We start from the raw sequence: 9,216 nt of genomic DNA, 5'->3' as shown, positions 1-9,216 counted from the left end.
AATGCCTGGTGGATTCAGCCTGGACAGTATGTTATGGGGCAGGTGGTCACCATTTCCAACTGAGCAGAAAACCACATGCCTCTGTCTTAGCCAGGGTTTCTATTACTACAATGAAACACCATAACCATAAAGCAAGTGGGGAAGGAACGGGTTAATTTGGCTTACACTTCCACAATGTTGTTGGGGCAGGGATCTGGAGGCAGGAGCTGAAGCAGAGGCCACAGAGGGGTGAGAGGTGCTGTTTACTGGCTTGCTTCCCCTGGCTGCACTTTCTTATAGAACCCAAGACCACCAGCCCTGGGTTGGCACCACCCACAATGGGCCCTCCCCATCAATCACTAATTAAGAAAATGCCTTACAGCCAGATCTAATGGAGGCATTTTCTAATTAAGATTCCTTCTTTTCAGATAAGTTTAGCTTGTTTCAAATTGGTATAAATTAGCCAACACACTTTCTAAAGAGGCCTTGGAATTTGAACTGAGGCCTGGAATGACAATTAATGTTTCACTGGCAAAGATAAAAGAGTGGAGAGGCAAGGCATTCTGGGAAAGAAAGAAAAATGTAAACAATTGCAGAGGCAAAAATGAGCCAGGCACTTGGAAGACTGAGGCAGGGATCACCTGTGCCCAGTTAGAGACCAGTCTAGACAACACAGTGAGACATTATCTTAAAAAAAGGGGGGGGGGCTGGGGAGATGGCTCAGAGGTCCCAGCAACCACATGATGGTTTACAACAATCTATAATGAGATCTGGTGCCCTCTTCTGGCATGTAAGCATACATCCTGGCAAAACACTGTATGTATAATAAATAATTTTTTAAAAAAATGATTAGTGTAAGGCTATGGATGTAGCCCACTTGGTAAAATGCAGAAAGCCCTGGGTTTGAGCCCCAGCACCACATAAAACCCAATGTGGTGGTGTACACCTGTAATCCCAGCTCTTGGCCGGTAAAGGCAGGAAGGTCAGAAATTCAAGGTAATCCTTTGCTACATAACAAGTTGGAGACCAGCCTGAGATATATGAAGTAAGAAGGAAGAGGAGGAAGAAGGAGAAAAAGAAAAGGCATAGGGGAACTTGAATGGGTCCCTGATGAAGACACTACTCAAGGGTGTTACCATAACATGAGCTCAGAGACCTGTGGTGGTGTGAGTGAGAACGGCCCCCATAAGCTCATGTTTGAATAGGATTGGGAGGTGTGGTTTTGTCAGAAGAGATATGTCACTGGAGGTGGGCTTTGAGGTTCCAAAATTCCACACCCATCCCAGTTAGCTCTCTCTGCCTGGAGGCTATTGCTTCAAAAGGCAAGCTTTCAGTTGTTGCTCCAACACCATGTCTGTCTGTCTGCTATCCTATGCCATGAGGGGCCAGGTACTAGTCCTCAAAACTAAGTCCCTGACAAACTGTTTCTTCTATAAACTGCCTTGGTCATGGTGTTTTGTCACAGCAATAGAGAAGTAATGAAGACAATACCCAACAGAATTTGCAGCTGTTCTTAGACCTGACCTCTCCCCTTCAATGCACACCAGACCTTAGAGGCAATTTCCACTATTCAATTACTGAAAAGCCCTTTAGTTAACATGTCCCCAGTGTCACCAAGATTTATGTTCTAGACACTGTGACTGTGTTAAACACACTGCTTTCACCTTTCTAGTACGTAATACCTCTTGTGGAAGACAGAATCATTTCCCCCACTTTGAAGAAGAGGCCCTGGGTCACAAGACCAACAAAGGGCAGAGTGATATTCACACTGTGGTTTGGCTACCAGTCATGAGGCTTCAGCAAGCATCCTCACCAGATGCCCTGCTGATAATCGCTGGTGAGAAGCTGCACTTTGGGCAGCACAGGTACAAGATGCTGATGTGAATTTACCAGCAAGGCTTTTTGTAGGTTTTATTTCTCTTTGATTTTCTGACAGTTCTATCCATCCATACAGTGTATGCAATTCTATTCATTTTCCATTAACCTCTGTTATCCCATTTCCTTTTCCTCTGCAGCCATTCTTCTTCCCATCTAGCTCCCCAGTGGCTACATCATTTAAGAAAATGACACACCCTAGCCCTTGCAGAAACCATTAACAATCAATAGCGCCTCAGGATGCGACAAGGCCTCATGGGCACCTCTCTTATCCATGCTGAAAGCCCAATCTTGTGCGTGTATCCACTGCTGCTGTGTGTTCATGACTACAGTTTACCTCCTAAACTGGCTTCAAACTTGCAATCCTCCTGCCTCAGCTTCCTGAGTGCTAGGATTTTACAGGATGTGCCTCCACTCCAGCACCGGCAGAGCTCTTAAGCTATTTGTCCAGGGAACTGGCAGGACCAGAAAGGAACAAAGACAGATTTCTATTTTTTCTCCTTAAAAGGAGGTCTGATATGCCCTGGGGTCTTCAGACATGTGCCTGTGCTTAGAGAGTCTCTGGTGGTAAGGACACTTAACGACTCTGGAGTTAATTAGCCTCTAGGCATCTCCCTCACATGGGCAGTCTGAACATGGCAGGTGCCTAAGTAAGGATTATAAAGAATAAGATTCTTCTTTTTCTCCTTTTTTGTTACTGGAGATAGAGTTCAGGGCCTTTAAGTGCTTTACCACTGAGCACACCCTCAAGCCCGTATGAGGAGCATTTTGATTTGTGTATGTGAGATGTGTGTGGGTACACAGTTGCCACCACACACACGGAGGTCAGAGGATGACTTCGGGAGTCAATTCTCTCCTTCCGCTGTAGGTTCTGAAGACTGAGCAGGTCAGGCTTGAAGAGCAAGCACTTGTACTGCCTGAGCCATCTCACTGGCCCCCACTTTGGGGAACACAGGGGGAAACTGAGGTAATAGCTCTATAGCCTGTCCCACACAGACCCCTTCCCAAGTCTCCATGGCTCTGCTGCTCAGAGCTTGAACTTCCTGGAACATTGTCTGTTCATCTGAACAGGGATGCGTGCCTTTCTGGGAGAAGACAACACCACGTAACTCATTTTCCTAAGGAGGGGCAGCTGTGCTTCTGAGAAACCCGCACACAGGAACTGGAAGCACAGAGGCCCTGAGGCATTGCGGCTCCCTTACAGAGCCAGCTGGGCAGGGGCCCTGTGCAGTGCTCAGAAGTTACCTGGCAGAGGCAGCAGTGGTGCTCCAATCTCTGCCCTGCTGCCTCTGCCAGAGCAGGTCAGCCCTATGCCCAATTTTCATCTGACAGGCAGAGGACTGATGACACTGGACCTGTGCCTCTTGACTAATCAGATAGTTCAGGCCCCAGGGGCCTCCTGGGACACAGACATGACTCAGAGGAAACCTGGCTCCCTTCTCAAGACCCAAAGTCTTCTAGACAACTCATTGCCTAATTCTTTATGTGCCATGCCGAATTATCTCCCAGTTTCCTATTTCTGTGTGATTGTGCAAGTTTCTCTCCTAGGAAGCCACATGTTTATCACATGATGGTAGCCACAGGCCACCAGCAGAGGGAGGAAGGATCCCATTCTCAAAACTGTTGGTAGTGCCTTCCCGTAGCCATCATTCTAAGTATTGGCTCAGCCCAGGGGACCACCACAGCCAGGACGAGATCATGGCTCAGCTTTCAGTTCCTCAGAACGCCCTTACTTTCCTCTGCATACTCCGGAGGACCTGGACTTCAGTGCTCTCTTCCTCTCAGAGGGGCAAATGTGCCCTAGGACCATGAGATCAAATACTGCAGGCTGAGGAGACGGAAACATTCTGCTGTTGCATCTGGCTGACTGGCACCTCAATGCTTGGGTCAGTTCTTCAGGGGGTTCAGGGTTATTTTTGTAAGAGAGACTCTCTCTGTGTCCCACCACAGCAAAGCAGAGAAGAGGAAGCTTACCACAGAGAGGCTCCCTCTCCGGGAGCCACACACAGAGCTGTGCATGTACACAGGCCACACTTCCTCCCAGGCCTGACAGGAACCTTGACTTCTGCAAAGACCACTAAACCCCAACACCATTACCCACGGGGACAACTACCCACAGCTGAGCTGCTGAGGATTTCCAGTGTGACTTCAGGACCAAAAAAGGAAGAGGTTCTTCTCTTGCCAAAAAATATTATGGCCCCGAGACACAAACAAGCTGGCTTTCCATACAACTCACCTGATAGAAGCAAAAGTATACAAGCGTCCAAGCACGAGGCAACCACTCCCCACCCAGCCCTCATCATCTGAGCAAGCCAGTGAGGTGACAACACTGCTTGGGAATCATCAGGGTTACAGACACCTTGTTTTAGAGAACAAAACCTCTTTCCAGCTCTGCAGGTGTCAGGGAGAACCGACAGATAAAATGTGCCAAGGTTACGCTCCCAAGAATGCCGAAGCTGCTGGCTCAGAAGCCACACCAAAATTAGCATCCTGTCATTTGCGCATTTGTACGCATTTCATTTCACGTCTCGCCAGGAGGCCACAGAGAGTATGAAGTATATTGGCCATTTTTTCTTTGGTTTTTCCTTTCTGTGGTGCTGTGTGTTTGTGCTTGATGAGCAAATGCTCTACCACTGAGCTGTATGTCCAACCACCTGACTTAGACCATATTTTGTTATTATTATTATCTCTGTGTGTGTGTGTGTGTGTGTGTGTGTGTGTGTGTGTGTGCAGATGTGCACAAGCAGAGGTCAGAGGACGGCTCTTAGGAGCTGGTTCTCTCCTGCCACCTTGTGGAATCCAAGGGCTAAATTCACGTCACCAGGCCAACATGCCTCTGTCCACTGAGCCATCTTACCACACCCCGTCTACGATTGTCTTAACTGCATGTTTACTCAGTAATTTAATTTTCTCTGTTGTAAAAGTCATTGAGTCACAACAAAAATTCCTCTTGATGGGGGCTGGGGCTTCAGCTCAGGGATAGAGCTTGCCTAACACACAAAGCTCTGCCCCTGGGAGAAAAAAAATTCTTTTAGACAATAAGAGCAAACTATGACTCAAATGCACCACCCCACTTAGTACACAACACGCTCTTGAAATCAGAGTGGTTCTGCAGACAGCCCCGGAGTTTCTCAGCCTGATCGTGGGCAGACCATCATCTTTCATATTCTTCTACTGTCCTGTTACATCAAGTCGGGTGATTTCTACATAAATGAGGAATCACCTCACGTTGTTCAGGGCCTGTCTGGCCACAGATGACTGTGTGTGGAAACTCTAGTACATCATCCAAATTTGCTCACAGTGTGAGGTGTGTGTGGCCCTCGGAGGGTGAGGAGTACTGTCCCGGCCACCAGGGGTAAGGTCTGATCTGTAGTACCCCTTGATAAGAAGACAGCAACTATTCTGACAGACAGAGCCTTGAGCTATTTCTTCCTTTAGGCAAGAAGTTCAAAGTTTTAGCATTTAACTGGAAAAAAGCCTTCTGCCATCCACTTGCCGTGGCTTACCCCCAGCAAGGGCTGTCTCAGGGGCATGAGCTTGTTAGCAATGGAAACAGAGAGAGACGGGGTACAGGAAGCACTGTTGTGAAAACAGGCAGGGTCCACCACACAAACCTCAGTCCCAGCCTGACAGAAGACAGAGGTGCCTTCCATTCTTGTCGCTCTGTAGATGAGGAAATGACAGCATATGCTCAGTACCCTCAGGCTGAGTCAGCTCTTAGTGGTCAGAGATGAGATGAGGGGCGGGGAACTTTACACCCACACATTTCCAACATATTCTGGGCATGTTCATTGGGGGAAACTCTGGGAGAGAAAAACTTTGAACTCCCAGTTAGTTAATCATTCCAGTTGGCTGCAAGCTTCATAAACATCCGTTTTCATTTTAGTTTTTAAAGACAGAGTCTCAAGCAGCCCAGGCTGGCCTTAAATGCATGCTCCACCTGCTTTAGCATCCCTAGTTCTGGGACTGCAGGAATATAGCTTATTTTATTTATTTATTTGTTTGTTTTTTAAGGCTGGGTCTCCCTATAATGTTCTGGTTGGCCCAAAACTCACTCTGTAGACCAGGATGGCCTGCAACTCACAGATCTGCCTCTGCCTACTAAATGTTGGCACACACTAACAAAGGTTGTGTGCCACCACTCCAAACAGGTATATGCCATCTCAATCTGCTCAGCATTTCTGACTTCAGAAGCCTCCACACAATTACATCCTCCAAGGCAGCTACCCAAACCCACAGCAGTGGAAGAGGCGGTGTCTAGGTCAGTTCACCTACACAGATAATGAGGCATAGGACACACTTGCTAGGAGGACACGATCTTGCTAGTATGGCTACTGATAGAGCTTCACTAATAGCCCAGGAATGCCACAACCCAGCCTGTGCCAGACATTATGCAATCTTGTAAAAATGATCCTCACCCCCTCCCCAAGTCAGGAGTTTACAAGCCCAGTACTAAGGTCAGAACTGATAGTTTCTTTAATCTTAAAAGCAGGGATGCCAACACAGCATCGGCTCTCCTCTCACTCTCCCAGCCTGGCACAGCTGGCCCTCCCATCCTGGTTGAAGTGTGCACATCTAATTGCACTGGGCACTACTGCAGTGTATGTGCAGGTTGTGTAGTGCCCCTCTCACAGCTGTTCATACCAGCTTCACTGAGCTAGCATCTGGGCTGCTGCTGAGGCTGAGGCAGCTGGAGAGTTCAACAGTGTAGCTGTGTGTCCTAGAAACAGAATACATCAAGACTCAACACCTGCGCTCTCTCTCTCTCTCTCTCTCTCTCTCTCTCTCTCTCTCTCTCTCTCTCTGGTTTTTCAAGAAAGGGTTTCTCTGTAGTTTTGGAGCCTGTCCTAGAACTAGCACTTGTAGACAAGGCTGGACACAAACTCACAGAGATCCACCTGTCTCTGCCTCCTGAATGCTGGGATTAAAGGTGTGTGCCACCATCATCTTTAAAGGTGTAAAGTTACAACACCTGCTGTATCTTAATTTAAACTCTCTGAACTTTGACTTCATTTGTTATCAAATGAAGATAACAATGTTGTAGAATATTATTTTAAGACGTGTTACATTTGTTTATGCTGTGGAACATCTGTTTAATGATGCAAAGATGTGTTGCATTCTTCTTTGTTGCATTTGTTTAATTTTGTGAAACTATGTTACTTTGCCTGTCTAAAACACCTGATTGGTCTAACAAAGAGCTGAATGGCCAATAGCAAGGCAGGAGAAAGGATAGGCAGGCTGGCAGGCAGAGATAATACACAGAAGAAGAAATCTGGTAGGGGAGATCAAGAGGCAAGAAAACAAGGAGAGGAAGACTTGAGGGGCAAGCCAGCCACTGAGTAAGAATGAAAGTAAGACTATACAGCCGTAAGACAAGGAAAAAGCCCAGAGCAAAAGGTAGATGGCTAGAAATAAACCAAGCTACAGCTGGGCATGTATAAGAAAGAATAAGCCTCTGTGTGTGATTTATTTGGGAGCTGAGTGGTGGGGGCCCCAAAGAGTTAAAAAAAAAAAAAAACAGGACTTGAGAGATGGCTCCGCAGAAAAAAGTGCTTGCCACTAAAGTTTGATGACCAGAGTTTAATCCCCAGGACCCATATTAAGGTGGAAGGACAAGAGTCCACAAAGTTATTCTTTGACTTACACACACACACACATACACACACACACACACACACACACACACACACACTATAGCATACATTCACACTCACACATATTACACACAATAATAATTTTTTTAAAGTGAGGATAGTCCTTTCTATGATGTCCCCTGTCTTGGTTGTTTATTATTATTATTTATTTATTACATATACAACATTCTGCCTTCATGTATGCCCACACACCAGAAGAGGGCAGCAGATCTCATTACAGATGGTTGTGAGCCACTATGTGGTTGCTGGGAGTTGAACTCAGGACCTCTGGAAGAGCAGCCAGTACTCTTAACCACTGAGCCATCTCTCCAGCACCTCTTGGTTGGTTTTATATCAACTTTATGTGAGCTAAAGTCATCTGAGAGGAAGGATCCCCAGTTGAAAAAATGCCTTCATAAGATCAGGCTGTGGGCAGGCCTGTAGAGCATCTTCTTAATTAGTGATGGATAAGAGGGTCTAGCCATTGTGGGTGGGGATGCCCTGGGCTGTGGTCCTATGTTCTGTAAAAAAGACAGAGTAAGCCATGAGGAGCAAGCCCAGTAAACAGCACTCCTCCGTGGGCTCTGCATCAGCTCCGTGGGCTCTGCATCAGCTCCTCCCTCTAGGTTCCTGCTCAGTTTGGGTTTCTGTTTTGACTTACCTCAACAGACTGTGATTCAGGATATGTAAGACAAATAAACCCTTTCCTGTCCTGGTTGCTTTTGGTCATGATGTTTCAACAATATTTCAACAAAATTTCACAGCAATATATTAACCCTAACCAAGACTCCCCCTTCAAAAGTGCTGGGGCGGGGAGATGGAAGAGAGCACATACTGTTCTTCTAGAGGAACTGTCTTCATGACTTTTTATTGCTGTGACAAGACATCATGACCAAGGCAATTTATGGAAGAAAGGTCATTGGAACTTACAGTTTCAGAGGTTGAGTCAGTGACCATATGGCAGTGAGCATGAGATCAGGCAGGCAGACATGGCACTGGAGCAGTAGCTGAGAGCTTATACCATGATCCACAAACACATGGCAAAGAAAGGGCTAACTAGAAATGATAACACACCTCCTCAATAAGGCCACACCTCCTAATCCTTTCCAAATAGTTCCGCCAACTGGGGACTAAGCATTCAAATACAGGAGCCTATGAGGGCATTCTCATTCAAATCATCACAGGATCCAATTTAAGTTCCCCAAATCTGTGTTGAGCAGCTCATAAGCACCTGAAACTCCAGCTTCAGGGGATCTGACGCCCCCTCTGGCCTCCTTGAGCATCTGCACCCACATGCACGCACACACACATATAAAATGATAACAGTGGTAATGGGCCCAACTGAGATGGTTGAGAGGACAAATGAGGTAACTGGTAAGAGACACCCAGCACAGGCATCCTCCAGCACAGGGGCTGGAAAGGTATCTCAGAGACTGAGAGTGCATACTGCTCTTGCAGAGGACCTGAGTTCAGTTCTCAGCATCCGCATAGGACAGCTGTAACTGCCTGTGACTCCAGCCCCAAGGGCGGTTCAAATGCCTCTGGCCTCCATACACACCACACTCACTGCACATGCCACACACACACACACACACACATACACACACACACACACTCTCACTGCACATGCCATACACACACACACACACACACACTCTCACTGCACATGCCATACACACACACACACTCTCACTGCACATGCCATACACACACACACACACACACACTC

The 9,216-nt window shown here is 46.9% G+C and overlaps 1 protein-coding gene across 1 annotated transcript in view; it reads right to left on the bottom strand.

Moving 5' to 3' along the window:
• Positions 1-9,216, bottom strand: part of Abr (ABR, RhoGEF and GTPase activating protein) — a 210,493-nt gene that overhangs the window by 169,097 nt on the left and 32,180 nt on the right. The gene's annotated exons all lie outside the window — the stretch shown is intronic.

This window comes from Microtus ochrogaster, chromosome 7 (assembly GCF_000317375.1).
Source record: "Microtus ochrogaster isolate Prairie Vole_2 chromosome 7, MicOch1.0, whole genome shotgun sequence".
Lineage (NCBI taxonomy): Eukaryota > Metazoa > Chordata > Mammalia > Rodentia > Cricetidae > Microtus > Microtus ochrogaster.
Note: the sequence above shows the minus strand (reverse complement) of the source record. Positions and strands in the feature narration are given on the sequence as shown.